At 36.0% G+C, this 23,765-nt stretch overlaps 1 long non-coding RNA gene across 4 annotated transcripts in view; it reads left to right on the top strand.

Annotated features, from left to right (window-relative positions):
• Positions 1–12,723, top strand: part of LOC144301719 (uncharacterized) — a 232,326-nt gene extending 219,603 nt beyond the window's left edge. For 2 of the 4 annotated variants that reach the window (XR_013368453.1, XR_013368451.1), the window contains exon 3: positions 11,959–12,723. This is a non-coding gene — a long non-coding RNA (uncharacterized LOC144301719). Of the gene's footprint in view, positions 1–7,139; positions 9,815–10,374; positions 10,506–11,958 lie in introns of those variants that run through there. The other 2 variants (XR_013368454.1, XR_013368452.1) reach the window with 2 other exon arrangements.
• Positions 12,724–23,765: the final 11,042 nt, after the last annotated feature.

Below are 23,765 nucleotides of genomic sequence, written 5' to 3'. Positions count from 1 at the left end.
GTTTGCCTCTCTTTTACCCCCTGTTCATCTGTTCTGCTTCTTAAATTCCATATATGAGTGCAATCATAAGGCATTTATCTTACTTGACTGACTTACTTTGCTTAGCATAATACTCCATAGCTCCATCCACGTTGTTGCAAATGGAAAGATTTCATTCTTTTTATGGCTGAGTAATATCCCATTTATTTATATATACACATTTGCTTATCTATTCATCAGTCGATGGCATTTGGGCTCTTTCCATAATTTGGCTATTGTTGATAACGTTGCTATAAACACTGGGGTCAATGTATCCCTTCGAATTAGTATTTTTATATCCTTTGGGTTAATACACAGTAGTGCAATTCCTTGATCATAAGGTAGTTCTATTTTTAACTTTTTCAGGAAATTCTGTACTATTTTTCAGAGTGGCTACACCGGTTTTCATTTCCACCAACAGTGTGAGAGGTTTCCCCTTAAAATACAACATCCATTCATAATAAAAACCCTCAGCAAAGTAGGGATAGAGGGAATATATATCAACATCATAAAGGTCATATGTAAAAAACCCACAGCTAATGTCATTCTCTATGGGGAAACAGAGCTTTTCCTCTATGGTCAAAAACAAGACAGTGTGGTCTACTCTCACCCATTGTTATTTAACATAGCAGTGGAAGTCCTACCCTCAACAGTCAGACAGCAAAAAGAAATAAAACACATCCAAAGTGGCAAGGGAGAAGTCAAACTTTCACTATTTGCAAATGACATCATACTCTATACAGAAAACCTAAAAGACTGTACCAAAAAGTTGCTAGAACTGGCACACAAATTCGGTACAGTCACAGGTTAGAAAATCAACATACAGATATCTGTTGCATTTCTATACATCAATAGTGAAACAGCAGAAAGAGGAATTAAAGAATTGATTCATTTACAATTGCACTCAAATCCATAAGATATTTGGGAGTAAACTCAACGAAAGAGGTGAAAGTCCTGTATTCTGAAAACTATAATATACTGATGAAAGAAACTAAAGAGGATGCAAAGAAATGGAAAAACATTCCATGCTCATGGATCAAAAGAACATATATTGTTAAAATATCTATACTACTGAAAGCAATCTACATATTTAATACAATTCCTATCAAAATACCACCAAGATTTTTCACAGTGCTAGAACACACAATCCTAAAATTTGTATGGAACTATAAAAGACCTTGAATAGCCAAAGCAATCTTGAAAAAGAAAAATAAAGCTGCAGGCATCACAATTCTGGACTTCAAGCTGTATTACAGAGCTGTAGTGATTAAGACAGTGTGGTACTGGCACAAAAACAGACGCAAATCAGTGGAACAGAATAGAGAACCCAGAAATGGATTCTGACAACTATATGGTCAGCTGATCAACAAAGCAGGAAAGACTATCCACTGGAAAAAAAGTCACTTTAAGAAAAATAGTGCTAGGAAAACTGGACAGCAACATGCAGAAGAATGAAACTGGACCACTTTCTCACATTCAAATGGATTAAAGATCTAAATGTGAGACCTGAAACCATCAAAATCCAAGAGGAGAACACAGGCAGCAACCTTTTTGACACCAATTGTAGCAACTTCTTACTCTATATGTCTCCTGAAGGGAAAGAAAAACAAAAATAGACTATTGGGATTCATCAATATAAAAAGCTTTTGCACAGTGAAGTAAACAATCAACAAAACTAAAAGGCAACCTTGTAGAATAGGAGAAGATATTTGTTAATGACATATCTGATAAAGGGTTAGTATCCAAAATCTATAAAGAACTTATCAAACTCAACACCCAAAAAATGAATAATCCAGTTAAGAAATGAGAAGACATGAATGGACATTTTTCCAAAGAAGACATAGAGATGGCTAACAGACTCAACATCAATGAAAACATGCTCAACATCAATCATCAGGGAATTACAAATCAAAACTACAAAAGATCTCATTTCACACCTATCAGAATGGCTAAAATTAACAACATAGGAGACAAGTGTTGGCTAGGCATTGTGTTTTTAATTTCAAATTCCACTTGTTCATTGCTGGCATGTAGGAAATCAGTTGACCTTTGTATATTAACCTGTCATTCTGTAGCCTCACTATAGTCATTTAATAGTTCAAGAAATATTTTTGTTGAATTTTCAGACTTCTACATAGATAGGTGTGGAGTGAAAAGAAATTAAGAAAAATGGAGTGCTTTGGCATGTTTCAAAATGGTTTCTCTTCCCCTTCCCTGCTGTAAGCCCCAGGGAATTTTTTTATGGTATTTATTGTGGGAATCTGATGGAGCTTCTAGAAGTAAATCTAACAGTATTGTGGGAGTTTCTTCTTCTTCTTTTTTTTTTGTTTATTTTTTATTTTATTTTTTATTTTTTGTGTGGGAGTTTCCTCTATGACTAGATCCCCTTGGAGTTTTTAATTCCCAGAGTTGTTTGCTCTGAGACTCCAGAAATTCAAGTTTTCAAGTACAAGTACAGTTCAAATTTTCATCTCAGGACTGGTTCCTACAGGTGTTTCCGCTTGTGAGTGTCTGCTCCAGGTAAGCTATGACTCCCTCCTGTTATTCATTCATCTTTCTATATATCCAATCTTGGGATCAGTGATTTTTCCTGTGTCTTCCCCCTCTTAAAGATCTGAGAAGAGTTGATTTTTAAGTCTATTCAGCTTGTTTACTTGTTGTTAGGACAGAGAGTTGACTTCTCAGCTTCCTATATGCAGAACTGGAAATCACAGTTCCAGTAATGAAAATGTTCTAAAATCATGGAGATGGTTGTACATATCTCTGAATAGAATAAGTTCAATGAATTATACATTTTAAATGGGTGAATAGTGTGGTATGTGAGATATAGCTCAACAAAGCTGTTAAAAAATATTTGGATTCTAAACAATATAAATGTTTTGTATGCCTGTGTCCCTGAGGTGTTATACCAGTCTTTCTAGAGAATATGTGCAAACATTGTGATTTATGATGAACACCTGTTCTTCTGGGTTTCTGGAGCCTCAGAAACTGGTCTTGTAGGCAATGGCTATATACCTACATGGTGGACCACCAATAAAAGCCTTGGTATTGTAGGCTCAGGTGACTTCACTGGTAGACAATACTTCAAACAGGTTTCCTCATCTTGTTGCTAGAGAAATTAACCATGTCCTCTACTGAGGGAGAACTTTTGGGAGCTTACATCTGGTTTCCTTCAGACTTTGCCCCATGCACTATTTTCCTTTAATCATTTTGCTTTAAAAAAATCACTTTGCTTTTTGTCCATTTGCTGTAATAAGCCGTAATTATGTGTACAATAACTTCTGAGCCCTGTGGGTTCTAGCAAATCACTGAATCTGGTGATAGTCTTGGAAACCTCTGACATAGCTGCTTAGGGAAAGTCTTATGTAGAGATCAGCAGCCCTCTTCCTTATTTGAAACATGTAGGTGCAAAGATTGTAAAGATGTGAAGAGGGAGTGTGTAGAAAACTCATGCCTATCTTTAACTCCTCACTTGAATGACACAGAGATTGGAAATTATATGGTTCCTAACTGCTGGACAGGGCATCTTGGCAATGTAAGGTAAAATATGAACTCTTTGGTGAGTGATGCTGTCAAAAAGAGCAAATGTTTTTACGATTCGAAAAAATATTAAAGTAGGGGATCCCTGGGTGGCTCAGTGGATTAGCGCCTGCCTTTGGTGCAGAGCGTGATCCTGGAGTCCCTAGATGGAGTCCCACATCGGGCTCCCTGCACGGAGCCTGCTCCTCTGCCTGTGTCTCTGCCTCTCCCTCTCTCTCCTCTCTGTCTCATGAATAAATAAATAAAATCTTAAAAAAAAAACATATTAAAGTAGATCTTCTGAAATATCTGACATGCAAAACAAATGCATATAAAGAACCTTAGAGGAAAAAACCAAATTGGTTCTAATAACCAATAGAAAGCTAAAAGTAAAATGAGATTTGAGTAGATCTTTATCATAAAAAAGTTTAAATAGACTATACAAGTTGCCCTTTTAAATACAATCTGATATTGGTGCAAGTGTTTATACAAGGTATCTTTATATAAACACTCTTGGAAATACAAATGCTGGCTATGGTTGAATGCTTAATTAGAAAGATACTTGAGGGTTTTTTTTTTTTTTTGGAGATTTTATTTATTCATTCATGAGAGACAGACAGACAGAGAGAGAGAGAGAGAGAGAGAGAGAGATCACACCCTGAGCTGAAGGCAGGCGCTAAACTGCTGAGCCTCCCAGGGATCCCCGATACTTGAGTTTTGTAAATTCACTGAAGGAAGCAAGAGGAATATTTCTTTTTAAATGTAGATTTGTCAATTGATTAATAACTGGAACTAAAATTATAATGAAAACATGCAGTATGTTATTTCTAGTATGCATTTATAGGTAAGAATTTTATAAGTTCTCTAGTCTTCCAAAATCAACATGATGTTTTTTAAAGAAAATAATTAGCACTTAAATGTGTTTTCTTTTCAGATAATATATATTAAGTTCAGGGCTTTGAGGTATTCCAATTTTTCAACTGTCATTCACTGATTTCATCACAATTAACCCAGTTAAGAAAAATAGTATGTTTCAGCCAAAGCTATTTTTACTTAGTTTTGTCTTTCCTAGCTGAAAATTTTCCAAACACATTGCTTCTGCAGAAAGTTATCAATAAAAAATATTATAACTAGAATATTAGAATTTTGAATTTTGAATTCTCTAAAGAGATTTGACAAGAAATAAGGCATGTGATATTAACAGAGACACTTTCTCATAAAAGCAAGTGAAAGAGAAGTAAAACAATTAAAGATGCATTCAGAAGCTAATGTTGAAACAAGGAGAACATACAATGCACAATGTCATGAGGTGAGGAAGAGAGAAAGCACTTAAAAACTTAAAAAGAGGCCTCTGGGAAACGAACTAGGGGTGGTGGAGGGGGAGGAGGGCGGAGGGTGGGGGTGAATGGGTGACGGGCACTGAGGGGGGCACTTGACGGGATGAGCACTGGGTGTTATTCTGTATGTTGGTAAATTGAACACCAATAAAAAATAAATTTATTATAAAAAAAAAAAAAAAAGAAGAAGAAGAAGCCTCTCTTTTTCTGCCATCTTGGAGCCTGTGGAGGCCTGCTGGGAACAGGACTCCTAAAGCGACGACTATGTCTGGAAGGCTTTGGTCCAAGGCCATTTTGCCGGCTATAAACGGGGTCTCCGGAACCGGAGCCAGCTCACAGCTCTACTTAAGATCGAAGGTGTGGGACCCCCGGGTGGCGCAGCGCTGTGGCGCCTGCCTTTGGCCCAGGGCGCGACCCTGGAGACCCGGGATCGAATCCCACGTCGGGCTCCCGGTGCATGGAGCCTGCTTCTCTCTCTGCCTCTCTCTCTCTCTCTCTCTCTGTGACTATCATAAAAAAAAAAAAAAAAAGAGCAGGACACACCCTAATGGGAAATCCGGCTCAGCGGACCAGCGTGACTGTGCAACTTTCTGCGCATCCCACGGGCCACGGGCCCCTATAAAGCTGCTGCCTCTTAGCCTCGGGGTCCAAGTCCCTGCTCCGCTGTGTCGGGTGCACTTGGACCCAAGCTCGAGCTTGTAAATAAACCCTCATGTGATTGCATCGGTGTCGGCTCCTTGGTGGTTTCTCGGATTCGCGATCTTGGGCACAACATAAAGGTGTAGATTAAAAAAAAAAAAAAAAACTTACAAAGATACACAAAATAGGACAGTACAGGCAATATAGCAATAGGAGGTAATTAAATAAATGTATATATTTAAATATATGTAATATTATAGATGTATATATACATCTACGTATATATACATCTACATATATATACAATATGTATAGTAAGTATATACAATAAATATAGGTATATGTATATACAAATAAAATGTATGTATGCATTCATATGTATAAATATATACCTAAATACATGCATATATTTATATATGATTTTATATATTTATATATAAGTGACTAACTCAAAGCAAAAAGATAACTTGAGAAAGAAATATGCGTCAATTGTAGCAAACCAGCCTGTTCTTATCACAGCTAAAGGAAGCAGGAAGAAAAATCGTAATTTAAGCTTAGGTAACTTTAATAAAATACTGAATGGGGATGTAGAAAATAGCTGAAAATTGTTCAAATGTCTTAAATGCTATTTTAAAGAAATGAAGATACAATTATATAGTTTTTTAATTTCAAAGAGAATAATTGGGAAAACAAAAGTTAAAGAAATTTCTGATAAAACAAATTGCAAATCGGCAAAGCTCTCTAGAAAGCCATTTGCTGTGAAATGTTACAACTTTGAAATGAGCATAATGATCATTAAAGATTAACAATTTAAAGAAACCCATTTTTCCCCTAATCCAGAGCTTATAATAAAAAGCAAAAGCTTAATGGAAATGATATAGAAATAAATGTCAACACAAATTTAGGAACTTTAAGAAGAAAACATTGTAAAATAAACTCAAGATTCAGAAAAACAGCTCATATTATTTTTTAACAGTTATTATCTTAATGAAGTGGCTTTCCCATTCAGGGTATGGTGTATGTGTGGAGTGGGAAGAGAGAAGGTATTTGAACATGTGTGCATACAAGAGTGTGTAGTACAAGTTCTGATATATTCTTTTAAGATGAGCATAATTACAGTTAAGGTGAATTTTTTTTTAAGATTTTATTTATTTATTCATGAGAGACATAGAGAGAGAGGCAGAGACACAGACAGAGGGAGAAGCAGGCTCCATACAGGGAGCCCGACGTGGGACATGGGACCTGATCCCAGGTCTCCAGGATCACGTCCTGGGCCAAAGGCAGGCTTAAGATGGAAATGAAACTTCTCCTTTTTTCATAGAAGTCTATGTGACAAAATTATGAAAACAGACTGGATTTTCATTAATGGAAAATATTTGTAATTAAAGATTCTTTGGTGAATGCATTTAAAAATGCATTTTAACTAAGACACTATATAAAGTTATAGCTAAGGAAAAATTTAGAAAACTCAGAATCTGAGTGGTAGTGTTTGGTATTCTGTTTTTATTTATCTATTTTTAGTATATCAAGTAGTACTCTAATTTGCAAAATTACCTGTGAATACCACACAAATTTCAAAAGCTGTTGTAGTGTTGCCATCTGATATAATTGTTATAATGACTGCTATAGAATTCCCCTTCTGAAATGGTTTGAAGTAATATTCTTTCTGCTAATGTGTACTTTGTTACATTGTCCTGGATAAAATTTAATGTTATAATATGCAATTTAATAGAAATCTTTTGTTGCAGCCATAACTTCCCTATTTCTGGCAAGTAAGTAAACTGCCCAATAAAACAGCCCTATGAAATACTTCCCTTTTCTACTAAACAGTTCTCCACCCACCTTCAATCTCCATATTGAAGACATTGTTGGCTATACTTCTCCAACATGATGACTAATTCAGGAGATAGAGGCAAGTGAAGAAGATAATGAAAATACTGGGGAAAAATATGCTTTCTTTTCTTTGAAACCACCATCTAGATACTCAACACTACCAACTTTCTTAAATAAAACAAACTGTGCACATAGGGAAGAAAAGTCCATCTTGATAATGTTAAGATACTCCTGACTCTCCCTTTCTTTCCCACCATCCCCTGTGATAATAGAAGACCTAAAAAAAAGAAAAGGGATATCCTTAGGAGAGGAAATGAAAGGAACTGATATGACCAGTACTCCACAACCCACCATATTTATTCCCCTCAATGAAAAGCCTTATTCCTCTCCTACTTGATTTCTTTCCTATTCCATTGACTTATTAGGCCAGAATCACTATATGAGTCTTAACTCCTATTCCCTGAGCCACTGCTTCCCCTTCTCACCTTACATCTTTTTTTTTTTTTTTTTTTTTTTCAAGATAACCAGCCCTTGGGCATAGGTGTTATGCATAATCACCAGAAGCTCAGGGCAACCCCTCCAAAATATTAGAGCTACAGTAAAGAAAAATGGATTTTGTGGTATATACAAAGCACTTTAGAATATATTACTTTTAAATAACGTTGTATATGACAGTTTCTCTAGTGCTTTCAATTACCTTATTGTGCTTCAGACACATTTTTTTACTTAAAATAGTTAAAATGGGCCAACCTGTGAGATTAACTGTTGTATATGGCACTTTTTGTAAGAAAAATGTCCATATCCCTGGAAGAAATATTTTCAAATTCCCTTGTTTTTGGTATGCTTCCACTGCATTTCAAATGTTTCCTTGTTGTTAACAGGATCTCAATTGCTATGACATTCCTGCATTTTCCACCCCTTTCTTCCTGCACTCTAGTGTAATTTAGGGAGACTAAATTGGACATTCTCAACTATGTCAAATCTTTATATATACTATATAAATATAATAGAGATGCCGTTAGGGCCCTGCTTCCCCATATACTAACTAATAGCTAATCATAGCCTCCTACACACACGCATGCGCACACACACACTCCTAATCAAACTACCTCCTTCAACTTATATCAGGGTTCATTACTATTTTTGCTTCCAAATGCTTTACTGATTATCTTATTTCTCAATAAAAACTTAGAATGAAAAGAATACATTAATTAATAATAAATAGAATAAATAAAAATAAAATAAAGTGAGTAGGATAAATAAGTAGTTTAGAATCAAACTGAAAAATAAAAGTGATAATTATTGAGCTCCTCAAAGATCCCCAAAATAGGTTCAGAGTTGGGGAATACTAAGATACAAAACATAAGACAACAATCTGAGGGAAAATATATAGGGAATGTAGTTGATGGAGCTAGGACATGTGGCTTTGAGTCTTGTGGTCCAAGGCACCCCGACCTTAGTGTGTATAGGGGCTTATAATGGGGCTAGAGGACATTTACAATGGTGTAATTGACTTTTAACTTCTGAGGACAGAGTAGGAGGTGTTAGTACACAAGCAATCATAGAAGACAATTTCTACAAGGGACGATTAGCAAGCAAGGTCATGGACTGCATGGGCCTCAACAAAAATAGGGGTGGTCTTGGCCAATTTCAGGGACTTTAGGATGCAGGCTGCCGCAGCTTAATCTTAAACTATACTTAGAGTATATATATACTGGCAGCCAGGGCTTTAGCAGATGACTTGGCAGATGCTGGCAAATCACAGAGGCCTGAGTAAGCAGGCACAGATGAGGCAAATATACAATTACAGGGAAAAGAATGTCTTCACAGGCCATTTAGGCCCTGGCCAACAGAACAATATTTGCTACTTCAAAACTATGCAGCAGCTGTGTTCCACATGTGCTGACAACACTAGGAAGGTTCTAGCTTTAAACTATGAGTACCAAGCTTTAAACTTAGGTGCCAGACCTAAGACAGTAGTTCTGGATTAGTTAAATAGCAGTCCCTTATTTCAATTGTTTTTTTCCAGAATAAAAAACCAAAATAAGATAGTGGAAAAATACTAAAAAAGTCAAACAAGGAACGAAATACCAGACTCAGCCTGCTATTGCAGAAAACACAACAATGAGATGCTATCAAAGTTTGTAACCGTAAAGCAAAGGAAAAGACTCTGCTCACACACTGATTTTTATTTAGCCCCTTGGGGCTCAGCTTCAGAAATATCAACAGTACATTTGGCTGTAGAGAATATCCTTTCAGCTGAAACCCAAGTGGGAGGGTAAACATTTTCTAGGAGGCAGGTTTCTTAGGCCTAGGATAGTGCATTGTAAGAAATAGTGGAAATGACCTAGAAATGAAAATGCCTGTTTATTATGAGAATGTGTCTTCTGTGTCACCAGATGGAACCTGTACTCGTCAGTATTGGAGTGCTAGAAACAGGGCTTGAAGGGGAGATGGCAATTAATATGGTAATCACAGCTCTATGATTAATCACTTGATAGCAATGAGTTTGAATTCAGAGGATTTTGGTTTCAGAGTTCTGGTTGTAGCTACCAAACGAAGGAATAAAACTCAGGCATTAAAATTTACTTCTCTAAGATTGAACAGAATATGAAGTTGAGGAGGGTAAAATTTTACATTAATTTATTTGAAATATAGTATTTCAAGACAGACAGTTTCATTTTGGACTTCAATTTCTCTTAGTTTTAACATTTTAGGGCTTTAATTTGTAAGGGGATTTGATGCTTGTGATTTTAATTTTCCTTTATAAATTCATAATAGGAGGGAAATTATATTCAAATTTGGGTCATCTTCTTGTTACTGGGTTTTATTACAGTATCTATGTACTTTTGTTCTTGGACTATGTTGTCTTTAATTTTATTGTAGGGCTTAGATAGGCTATATTGGACTAAGTGAATGTACAATATTTGCAATGGGAAATAGGATAAAGAATGGCTATTTTGTCTTAGGATACTGAAGACCTACAATTGATCAAATTAATGTCTTTTTATCTATTTACATCCTTCAGTGATCCCAGACCTATTAGAAAAGTATAGTGGTTGTGACTGGAAACCTGGCATCATGAAGGGAGGAGCAGAACTGTCCTAAAGTACTGTTCATATCTTCAAAGGGAGATAGCCAAAACTGTGGTATATTCAGGTACTGATATTACTGAGAACACATTTTCTCTTTCCAAAATTCCCCTCCTATGAGGGGGCCTCAATAACTAAAACTCCTGGCTTCTCCCTATCTCAAGGGAGATGCCATGACTGTTTGATGAGTAATTTTTGAAATAATAATTTTGGCACAATTAGCTTGTCTGTTTTTACTTTTGGAAGTGAAATGCTCACAAAGAAAAGACATTCCATTTTGTTAAGAACTTTGTCATAAGTCTAATTTAGGCTGACTACTATTTTCTCCCCATCCCAAGTCCTGCTCTGAAAGGAGGAGCCTCTAATACTTCAGTGCATTTGATAACATGGATAAATCTATGAAAATCTGGGGTTCAATTATCAGGCTCTCTTGGTCATCAGGCTAACATAAAAGCTTCCATTTATCATTTACTGTCTATATAGCTAATATTCTGGTCTCTAACTCCTTATTCTTTGTCTTATTTATCAAACTTTACAGAATTGAGATAAAGATAAAAGTATTATTTATTAATTCCTTTAAAAAACACAAATAAACTTTTATAATATAAGCCATTATTAAGTTTAGGTCGATGAAAATAAGCTATAGTTCTGCAATTTGCCCTCTATGTAAAGCCAGCAGAAAAGGCAACTTTAGCTGCAGGCTGTTTCTTCCAAAACACATGGTAGCTGTGAGCAAAATTCACTGTCATTTAAATCAGTGTATCTCAGAATCTAGGAAATGATGTGATCAGAATTATGCAGACATGGAAAGATATTAGTCAATATTTAAATAGATACAAATAATTCTGATTTTAGATACTAAGTTATACTGATTCTGATACTGTTTTTATTTATGTTATGCAAAGAAAGGTGACTACTTTCATGGAGGAAAAAGTGGTTAGAACTATCAAATTAGAATTTTTAAAAAATATGTTATCTGTAATTTGTTTACGTAATTATTTAACACATAAATATTTTTACATGTTATTAAATGATGTTTTGAAAGAACCAAAGGAGGAGTGTAAAACTTTTTTTTCTTTGTAAATGATGCAAAGTAGAATATGTGTTACAATAAAATCCCTGTAGGGTTTTGGAATGCAGACCAGTAATGAAAGTATGGAACCTCGTTTATGAGTTAGAGGATAATATGTACCATAGAAGTAATAGGAGCACAATTGGGAAAATGAAAAATATAGAAGCCTTGTGTGCCTAAGGAAAGGCATTGACATTTTCAAGTGATATTTGATAATGCCATTTCTGTAAATATGTTTTAAGTACGGAAACCTTTTGCATGAAAAACCTGTGGAAACTTTTCCCTGGGAAGTCTGTAGAGAAAACTAAGAAATCTTTAAAAAATAATAATAATTCTAGTTTTCACCTTATGGAATGGATATCCAGATAATCTAACGTATGCTGAGATAAAATATCACTTTGGTGTTCCAATAACTTCTACACTTTCCCATTTCTTTCTTATCTACCAGGGCTCAAGTTTTTATAAACGGGTGCGGATCTGACCGTGGTGCTGAAATGTGTTAGTAGAACTTCTACATCGTGGATTCAGTGTATATGGAAGAAAGCACATTTTGTAGTAATAATCTTATATCTCTCTTTGTGTTTGATAAAAGATAAGAGAAGTAATGGAGATACCCAGGATTTAAAATCAAATTGGTCTGGCATTTACTACCCTTATAACTTGATCAAGTTATTGAAACTTTCTGAGTTCAGATTTTTCATTTATCTGATGGTTGTCATACTAGATATATTTTATAGGATCGTTAAGGATTGCACATAGTACTATAAAAGCATCTTATATAAAAAGGATGCCAATACACATTAGATCTTTTTCTCTTTCCCCATAATCTTTTATTGAAGAAGTAATGTCTAATTCCTTACCAACTTGTACAGTTCTAGATAACTTCATTTATATGATGACACTTGCTAGGATAGTCAGTTATATAAACTTGATTTATCATGAATGGGACATTTTTGGACTGAACAATATTAAAACTGTGTAAATGTATTGGTGTAATCCACAAGTGATTTCAACTTCCAGAGGGATTTCACATGATAGACACATTTTTGGAGATAGCTAGTTTATCATTTTTGCCGAAACTATTGAGTGAGTAAATGATACCTGATAACACTGTAGCAAAGATGCTGTGGAATTCTGCCACTTTTAACATTTGTGCATCAAGAGACATTTTGTACTACTATTCTCTTTTTATTTAAAAATCTCTGGAAACTTAGATGAGTAATTAAACTATGTTTCATTCATAAAAAATTGTGTCTTTTTATTCTATGAAGATGGTTGGTTAAAATGATATATATACATTTATTTAGTTCAAATACAGAACAAAGTGAAGAAACCAAAGAAAGAATTCAAGCATGGCCTTAGAATTGCTTAGATCCCCAACCCCTTTACCTACATTCTGAAAAGTGGTACTTAATGCCATCCACCTAAGAACTTAGGATCACCAAAATTCCTTTTTTTTTTGAAAAAGATTTTTACTCTGAGCAAGAAGTGAACTGGAATCCAAACATAATATTTATGTATTATTAGGTTCTTATGCTTTTGTCTTGAACTTGGGATATTTTTCTAAGCATTGTATTCTCAAATTTCTGTTTTCATGTTGCTCAGAACTTCTCTTTGGATCTCCAAGTATGCATTTCCTTTTCTCTGATCCTAGATTTCAGAATGATGGTCACCCTACAATCATAATTATATGACTACACAGACACAACATATATCTGCCTTCCTTCTTGAACTGAATATTGTTTTTCGGTAAGCAGTCCCATACAACGTAGAGAGTTTGCAAGCTAGCTCTGTTTCAACTAACTCTAAATTCCTGTACAAATCCTAAAAAAAAACCTGATAAACTCTTTTCTGTAAAACCAAATAGTGCAGTTTATGATTGGAATTCACATGACGTGTGTGTGTATGTGGAGAGGGGGTTAAAGATGTAGATAATGGAACTAACAACACATCCAGTGTGATATTGAGTTGGGTCAAATTGCTTTGATCTTAGACATCTAAACTAGAATTTAACATGACCTTGACAAATTAGAGAAGTCCTCCAACCAAAACGGTATGAAATTCAATAGTGATGAGTACAGGGTGGTACACGGGAGAAAACAACTAAGGATGCATGCAATAAGCACTGAAGTGACTCTAAGCAACTTTTGAAAAAAATATGTAGTAACTATAGGGAAGAAAAGCTGGAAATTAATCAGCATTAAACTGTTGTTAATTTTCAAGGGCTGATATGACACTTAGATACATAGTATTATGAGCTATCATAGAAAAGCAGAGAAGTAATCTTTTGGCTCTGTAAAATCTGAGGATAATCCTCTTCTAAATTGTGCTAGTAGTGAAAACTTTATTACTGCAATATGTTTATTTGTTGCCTAAATATTTGTTGAGATCCTACTGTGTAGAGTGTGAAGTGCTACAGATTATCATTTGATACTTCATTCTAATTACCATAGGTAGCAAAATAACATTCTTGTCAAGGTAGATGTATTTTTGTATCACATTCTATAATTTTGCTGTATTCTGTAGTGGACATCTGTTAGATCTTGTCTGTCAGCATCTCCTCACTTTAGGAATGATTTCTTCCCCATTTGATGAGTTAGTTTACTTAGTTACACAGCCATACTTTCACTGCTACTGGCACATCAGGCAGAGTGACTGACTGAAAAATGGGTAGGTGATCAAAGACAAGCTGTTTCTAAGTCATTTCAGGACTCATTATGGTTATGAGAAAACAGATCTTTTTGTTTGTTTTCTGCAATCTCTCAGTGCAGTTATGGGTTAATACTAGAAAGTTGTTGACCCTCTTGGCTTCTCTGGGTGGAGATTCAGTTTAAGCTTCAACTAATCTGAAGGAATTAAGAGTTCAGAGTTGGGTGAAATGAGACACAATCCTAATGATATTACTTAAGGCATTGAAAGGAAGTGAACTAAAGTAACCTCCAACCTTGGACTTTTAAGTTAAAGTAACTACTACTATTTTTGTTGTTTTGTCTTAGTCTTAAGCTAATTTTCTTGGATTTATGTCACTTGGAACCAAAAACTTTAGACTAATACCTATTAATTCTTGGTTACCTTAAAAGAGCTAGAGTATAGGATAATACTCTGGGTATCAAGGTTCTTCCTCATTCATTACCAAAAGAAAGGATGGTTTTACTACCAATGTTATGAGAAAGAGGCATATCTATGGCAATATAAATAAGATACATTAGGTAGAATTTTGGCATATCTGAGTGGTAAATCTTATTTTCTAAGCAATTTAACATCTGGAATTTAAACCTAACGTTGTAGAAATAATCATGTCAATGAAGATGAATGCCGAATGATAGCTATCAAATGAAATGTATGTTGGTTAATTTCAGAAGTCAACCTGTCTGGGATACAAGGAACCCAGATATTCAGTTAAGTATTATTTCTGGGTGGGTCTAGAGGGGTGATTATTGATGAGACTAACATTTTAATCTCTAGACTGAGTAAAGCAGACTGCCCTCTGTGTTAGTTAATTTTATATGTCAGGTTGATTGGTCAGATTATCTTGGATATGTTTATGAGGATGCTTCTGGATGAGATTATCATTTGAATCAGGAGAATGATAAAATAGATTTCCCTCCCCAGTATGGACAAGTACCATCCAATCCCTTGAGGGCCTGAATAGAATAAATACAGAGAAAGGGAGAATGCTTCCCCATTCTGCCTGTATGCATGAATTAAGACATCAGTCTTCTCCTGCCCTTGAACTGGGACTTACACCATCAGCACCTCAGTTTCCAGGCCTTCAGTCTTGGACTGGAATCATATCACTTGTTTTCCTGGGTCTCCAGCTTGCAGACAGCATATTGTGAGACTTCTGAGCCTCCATAATTTAAAGCTAATTCCTAGTAATCTCTGTCTGACTCTGTTTTTCTCTCTCTTCTCTCTCTTTCTCTGTCCTTCTATCCCTGTGTGTGTGTGTGTGTGTGTGTGTGTGTGTGTGTGTGTGTTTGGTTCTATTTCTCTGAGAACCCTAATACACTCTCCTCAATGTGAACAGAGTGGGTCTCATGCATCCAGTGAAGGTCTGAATAGACTCAAAGGTCAAATAAAGAATTCTCTCTGCCTGACTGTGTTCAAGCTAAGGTATTGGCCTTTTCCTGCCTTCAGATTCAGATTCAGATTGAAACTCACACCATTAGCTTTTCTGGTTCACAGGAATTTGGATGTGGACTGGAACTCTGCTCTCAGCTCTCCTGGGTTTCCAGCTTACTGCCTGCAGATCTAGGGACTTCTTAGTTACCATTACTGCATGACTTCGTTCCTTATGATCAATTGCTTTCTTTCTCTCTTTCTTCTTCCCTCCCTCCTTCTTTCTTTCTTTCTTTCTTTCTTTCTTTCTTTCTTTCTTTCTTTCTTTCTTTCTTTCTTTCTTTCTTTCTTTCTTTCTTTCTTTCTTTCTTTCTTTCTCTTCCTTTCTTTCTTTCTTTCTTTCTTTCTTTCTTTCTTTCTTTCTTTCTTCTTTCTTTCTTCTTTCTCTTTCTTTTCTTCTTTCTCTCTCTTTCTCTTTCTCTCTTTCCCTCTTTCTCTCTTTCTCTCTTTCTTTCTTTTTTTCTTCTCCTGAAGAGATTTCAGGAGACCTCTATTTCTCTAGAGATCCTAGACTAATACAGATCTAGTGCCAAGATCAGTGCTGTCTAGTAGGACCTGATGAGATCATGGAAATGTTCTCTGTCTGCATTGTCTAACAGAGTAGTCACCAGTCATAAATTGTTATTGAGGTCTTAAGAGATGATTAGTATGACTAAAATGCTGTTTTAAATTTTATTTTATTTCGGGATGCCTGGGTGGCTCAGGGGTTGGGTGCCTGCCTTCAGCTCAGGTGGTGATCCTGGGATTTAGGATCGAGTCTCGCACGGGGCTCCCTGCGAGGAGCCTGCCTCTCCCTCTGGCTATGTCTCTGCCTCTCTCTATCAGTCTGTGTCTCTCATGAATAAATAAATAAATCTTAAAAAATAATAAATTTTATTTTATTTTAATTAATTTAAATTTAAATAGTCACTATGATTAGCATTTACCTTTTAGACACCACAGCTCTAAGAGGACAACCCATATTTTTATTTTTAATTTTTAGTTTTTTGAAACAATGTATTTTTTAAAAGATTATTTATTCATGAGAGACACAGAGAGACAGAGAGGCAGAGACATAGGCAGAGGGAGAGGGAGAAGCAGGCTCCCTGCATGGAACTCAGTGTAGCACTTGATCCTGGATCCTGGGATCATGCCCTGAGCCTAAGGTAGATGCTCAATCTGCTGAGCGTGTCCCTGAAACCATATTTTTATTTATTTATTTATTTTTTTTAAGTTTTTTTTTATTTTTATTTATTTATGATAGTCAGAGAGAGAGAGAGAGAGAGAGAGAGGCAGAGACACACAGGTAGAGGGAGAAGCAGGCTCCATGCACCGGGAGCCCGACAAGGGATTCGATCCCGGGTCTCCAGGATCGCGCCCTGGGCCAAAGGCAGGCGCTAAACCGCTGCACCACCCAGGGATCCCTGAAACCATATTTTTAAAGCCATGCTATTCCTTTATATATAACTTTCCAGTCTCATTTCCTCTTCTTCTTCTGTCTTTTAGTAATTGATTGTTTTCTACTTCAAGATGCTTTATCATTATTATTTTCTTTATTTTATTAAGTAACAAATTAAATGTTCCCTAGAGATGTAGATCAACGTAGTTGCTTAAACAGTAGAATTATAAAGTAGCTTAATTTATACCCTGGATTCCTCAAGAATCAAGTAACACTATAGAGTTCTTCAGAATTTTTTATTTCTACCATTGAGTCACTAACACAGCTCCTTTTTTTCGGTCAGTCTGGATCAAGAATGGAGTCAGTTGGTTTCCATATTATTAGACTGGCCTGGCTCATTTCATAGAAGAATCATGTAATATTTCTAATAGAAACTACATTAAAGGGATCCCTGGGTGGTGCAGCGGTGTGGCGCCTGCCTTTGGCCCAGGGCGCGATCCTGGAGACCCAGGATCGAATCCCACGTCGGGCTCCCGGTGCATGGAGCCTGCTTCTCCCTCTGCCTGTGTCTCTGCCTCTCTCTCTCTCTCTGTGACTATCATAAATAAATAAAAATTAAAAAAAAAGAAACTACATTAAATACTAGTACAAATAAAAAAGGCTTTCTCAAAACGAGGGTATAAAGAGATGACTGAAAAACAATCAGGTACATTTTAAGAAGTGATTATAGTTATTCCTATCTATATATTTCAAACTGATTGCTGTTGAAAGAATCAGGAATAGTGAACAGTGGTTATATATGGGTAATGGAATCACTAAAGTACTTTCACTGAGTATGTATTTTATTTATTCCTACATAGTTTGTATTTTACCAACTCATATGTACTTATTTTTCTTTCTTTTTAAGTTTGTATTTTTTTAACTGAAGTATAGTTGATATACAATGCTATCCTAGTTTCAGGTATACAACCCTTGATTCAACAATTTTATACATTACACAATGCTTATCACAAAAGTGTAGTCATCTGCTATCTACAAAGTTATTACAATATTATTGAATATATTCTCTATGCTGTATTTTTAATTCCTGTGATTTATTTATTTTATAACTGGATGTTTGTACCTCTTAATCCCCTTCACCTATTGTTTCACCTTTCCCCACCTCCATCCCCCCCAGCAGCCACTAGTTTGTTCTCTGTATTTATGAGCAAACAAACAAACAAACAAACAAATCAGATTCATATGTATTTATTTTTTAAATAAAAATCTAAGTGGGGTTTTTTTATAAGTGCTAAAATTTATTTTGAGTGGTTCTACTTAAGAATGCTTAGATTTATTTATTAAGAAAAAAATGATGCCTCAGAAAAAGACAGAAAGAGGGAAGGCAAGTGAATCAATTTTTATATAATTTAAACCAGAAGATAGTCACCGTTGGATAGATACACTCATTCCTTCAGCAAATATATATTGAGTGATTATTTTGTTTTAGCCCTTTTCTAATTGCTGAAAATCCAGTCAACAAGACAAAGTCCCTTCATTCTTACAGCTAACATTCTAGTTGAGGAGAAAACCAATACACAAGTAAACAAAGAAACTGAATAATATAAGTTCAGGTTTATAAAGGGCATGAAGAAAAATAAAACAAGGTAGATATGTAAAGAGAGACTAGATGAGTTGGGGATGGAGGGGGTAAAGGATTATTAGTAAATGACTCTCAGAGAATGTCACATTTGACAGACTTGTTTATAAAGAAAGGAAATGACTTATATGATGATCTTCAATAAACGTGTCCACGTAGAAAAAACTACATACAAAAGGCATGTGGCAGGTATGAGATTGACTTGAATGAATGTAGAGTAATTTTCTTCAGAGGATTTTTGTTTGTTTATTTTTAAGTAGAGCCATCTTCAGTATCACTGTCCAGGATTTAAGAATTATCTCCATGATATATACCCTGGGTCATTTGTAAAACTATTTATACATTAGCAGCTATTAAACTCCAGGATCAAATGATCTTCTATAAGGTAGAGTGAACATTTTCTTGTTTTAAGGGAAATAGAGGGAAAGGAATTATCCCTCTTGATGTGTTTAAGAAAGTGTGTGATGGTCACATATCATTTAGATTCAATCATTGTAGAGATAAAAGTTATACTCTACAACATCACCAGGTCATTTTTACTCTCTATATTGTGATTTCATATTTTAAAATGATACAATGTATAAGTGTTGGTCATATTACCATTTAGTTTATGTTAAAATACAGGGATAGCTCATCTTGAGATTGTAAATCCTTGAATATCTGTGAATTTCTTTTCAACAATTTTATATACAAGCATTAATATAAGTTGAAATGAATGAATGACATAATAGGTCATAATTCTGACAAAAGACAGTAAATGTTTTGTAAACAGCAAAATGTTTAGTTAAAATTCTTTTAAAGGCAGTTAAAATTGCTTATACACTATTATGTGCATCTTAAATGTAGGTACTATTATATACTGTGTAGTGTATGATATGTATGATATACTATATAGAAAGATTCTTAACATCTCTGCAACAAAGGCACCTGACCTCATATTTAAAATGCTGGTGAGCATGGAGAATGACAATCAATGCTTCCAGTACTCAATAAGCTAATTTTCTTCCACAATGGTCTACATTTTCACCAAGCCATGAAATTTCTTTTTCTAGGTCAATTTACTGCTAGAGTCAGTTTGCTATGAGACTCAATTTAGCATGGATTTTTAGATTTTTAGTCCTGGAGATCAATAATGACTATATATTTAAAGTGTTTAGGTATTCCACTAAAATTTAATATCTTAAAAGAAAAATATAAATATCCTAACTAGCCATGTGAAATCCCAGGAAATGTGTCCATAGTGGTAAAAAGTGACACAGTAATTTTCCCATTCTGATTTCAAAAAATTTTGCCACAATTTAAAGAAAGCAGATTTTCTTGTATTTATCTTTTCAGCTTTATTGAGGTGTGGTTGACAAATAAAATTGTAAGATATTTACAGTGCACACTGTGATAATTTGATACACATATACATTGTGAAAGGATTTCCCTCATCTAGTTAATTATCAAATCCATCACCTTAAAACTGTCAGGAAATTACTTTGCTCCTAGTAGAATAGAAAAGGCATAAACATCGCATCATTATAAATCCCAATTCTTTCAATCTGGTATAGGAACAGTCATAAAGTACAAACTAAGTGCAGTTTTCTCTGTGAAATAGATCTTAAAAGAACTCTAATATCTATGGTAGTAATGTGGGAGTAGAGACATCATCCTATTCTGTGACCGTATAAGCATAGAGGACATCATGTCCAAGGCAAGGAAAATGTACTGTCTTTACATAACTCTTCAAATGAGTATTAAAAAGATGGCTTACATTTAAAGCATTCATTTCTCTAGATGTTAACATTCATTTCAGGAGGGGAGGTGGTGGGGGCTGGGTCAAATGGGTGATGGGGATTAAAGAGTGCACTTGTGATGAGCACGGGTGTTATATGTAAATAATAAATCACTAAATTTTGCACGTGAAACTAATCTTACACTGTGTGTTTACTAACTGCAATTTAAAAAAACTTGAAAAAAATAAAATTCATTTCAAAAGATGAAATTAAATATTGAAAAATATTTTGCCACAAAGTGAAGGGTAATACAATGCTTAATGCTAAAGAAAATAAAGAAAATCTCCCAAATAAGTTTAATATTTTAGACTATTGCATATAGGGATGCATGGATAGATGCCATCTTTTGGCAATTTATGAAATTAATTCATCGTCTAATGATTCATAAGAGGTCAGTTAATTTGCACATTTACTGAGACGCTGATAATATATGTAGATAATAATAGCCTTAAAACTATGAAATGAAGGTATTTAAAGATATTTAATTGCATCTAAGAAATATTTTAAGTTTTTAAGTGACTTTATTCATGCAATGACAGCTTATAACATTTTGACCATTGCCACACTTTAAAATATTTAAAGATCTTACAACCATTAAGCATTCGATATTTTTTAAGTTAATTAATAGACTATTTAGAAGATACAGTATTATATATCCCTTATCCTTGAAGATTGTATTATTTATCCAAATGGCCAGAGCTCACATAGTAAGTCTCCTCCCCCACCCCATGCACACACACACACCCCCCCCCCCCACTGACCCCAGGACTAGAATTAGTGGAAACTTTCTTCCAGTCCCTAACTGGGTATTTGGACTAACAAGAACTCATAATTACATGAAAGTCTATGACTGTCATCACAATCAAACTTGCAACCATTTTAAAATGACCTAATTAATCACTTTTCTCCCCATAGCTTACAAGAAGAGTTACTTCAGTGTTGTTATGACACAGAGATTGTTAGGATTCCTGAAAATAGTAATTTAACAAAAATCCTCTGGGATTTTTAGAGTGTTCTCCATGTCATTGAATACCTACTGGAATTCTCCCTCAGGTTGAGTCTGTGGTAAAGCTGTGTTAAAGAAAGGTGTTTCTCATAGTTCATCTATCTATAAGTCACCCTGGAGTCTTGTTACAATGAAGAATTTCATTCTGTAGGTATGGGGTAGGGCCTGAGATTCTGCAGTTCTGGGTTCCCAGGTGTTGGTGGTGATGCTGGTCTGAGGATCATCTACTTATAGTAAACCTATAGACTATTTCAGCATAGAAATCCTCATTTCTGAGATAGTTATCAACAAGAAAAAACCCACAAATTGCTTGTGAGTATTAATAACAAATTCTGAGATACTCATTCATGTTTGGTTGGGCATTTTCTTGAATATAGCAATCCTAGGAGTATTGAATTTTGTTTGTTTATCTCACTAAGACTGTAGAAGTCACCAAATGCATCTCCTGCATATTGTGATTGAAGAAATTGAGGGTCAGGAAAGTTAACTACATGCCCAAGGTGGTACAGCTAGCAGTAGGACATGTACTAGACCATAGGAACTCTGATTACCATTTCAATAAAGAAATCCTAACTTTTTTGGCATTTCCATTTTTTTAATATTCTCCCTGACACAAAACCTAAGCATGAGTCAATAATGATTAGAGTTTCACCTTTTGATGCTCACAATAGTTCAAATGATAGCAGTATCCTTGGACTTACTGACTTTCCTAACAGCTAAAACTCACAGTAGGCAACTATCTCTTACAATAATAAGAGTATTCACACAACCTCTTTCTTCTAGAGTCCACTTGCAGTTTTATTATGGACATTTTCCTTCTTAATTTTGAGAACCTGGGGAGAAAGGTGGACAGAGAAATGAATGGGTCATTAGTTAAAAGGCAAGGGTTGAATTTGTAAAAGGTTGTGGCAAAGTAAGCAACAAATGGGAAAGAGCGAAGGGCATCAATATTGATTGTGCCTCTCATCTTTCCCTCTGTCTTCTTGCTTGCAGGCTTCCATTATGCAGTCTCTCAAACAAAGCAGACTTTATTTATGGTGTGACTGATATAACACTACTGAACTAGTCCATCATCTGCTAATTTGGTTCAATTAAAAACTGGTCATAGGGAAAAGCCTGGGAATTAAACTCATTTGGAAACACAACTTCTGATTTATTTGTGTCCTGCTCATTTATAGCTTATCTTCTAAAGGATACTTTTCAGGATGCTGATTTATAGAGGTGGTTTTTTTCCAGATTTCTAAGTTCCTTTCCACGGCCACTTTTGGATGAGTCTCTGAAGAAAGTACATTTATGTTTTTTTCTCCCTTAAAGCTATTATTAAAGCCTTTATAGAGGATCACCTAAGATTTCCTCCAATCCCGAATTAGAAAAATCCCACTAAACAGCTAGAGCCACCATTTATAAAGCACTTACACATTGCTTGACCCTGAACTGACATATTTGTATCCTCACTAATCCTTACAACTCTAAAAGCTAAGTACTATTACTATCTACGCTTTGCATTTGAGGAGGCTTCCACTTAAACATTCATTAAAATCATCAAACGTTATGCAGCGAGAAGTGACAGCTATGGGATTTGGACTGGGTACGCCTGATCGCAGTACTGACCAATATTGTCACTCACTAGGCTCTACTGATATTTATACCTAGACTGTGTCAAAATCCTGAAAAACAACAATTTCATCTATCTGCTCCACCCTTAACTTCTCCTCCTCTGCCACACAAGTCCCTGCAGGCAGGTAGGTGTGCCGCTCCCTATACTTAGCCTCTCCCACGCCCCCTGCCATCTTTCCCTTTTGCTGCTGAGAGCGTTAGAGGATGCTGCTGCAGCTGGTGAGTGGGCAGGTGCAGCCACCATCTGCTCTAGGAGCCCAAATGCGCACAAGAACTTCGCACCCAGGACCTGGCCCAGGCACCGCAGATCCCAGAATCGGCTGGGGACATGGCTAACCCCGCCCCCTCGCGGTGGCGATTGGCTGAACCATTCCTGAGGGCAAGGCGCGGTCAGTGAGGGCGAGCGTCTCCTCCGTCGGGGTGGGGCGAGACGTCGCCAGGGAGGTGAGACCCGGGGGAGGGGGTGTGAACGGGGCTTCGGTTCCTCCTGCCCGAAGGGTCCTTGAGAAGCCTGTTTGTTTTTCCCGGCGTTTGTCTCCACCCATCCCCTTCTCTGATTGGCCAGGCCCGGGAGGCGGGTGCGCTCCCATTGGCCGGGGGGCGGTGTCTGTCCCTGGCCAGGGTGGGGGCGGGGCCTCCGCCGCGCTGAGCTTGCCCTTGTGTCTGGTGCTCTGTAGAGCTGCCGCCGCCGCCGCCGCCGCCGCCGCCGCCGCCGCCG

The sequence above is a fragment of the Canis aureus genome, chromosome 30 (assembly GCF_053574225.1).
Source record: "Canis aureus isolate CA01 chromosome 30, VMU_Caureus_v.1.0, whole genome shotgun sequence".
In the NCBI taxonomy this organism is placed as follows: Eukaryota; Metazoa; Chordata; class Mammalia; order Carnivora; family Canidae; genus Canis; species Canis aureus.
The sequence above is the reverse complement of the archived record's forward strand: the minus strand, read 5'-3'. Positions and strand labels throughout refer to the sequence as shown.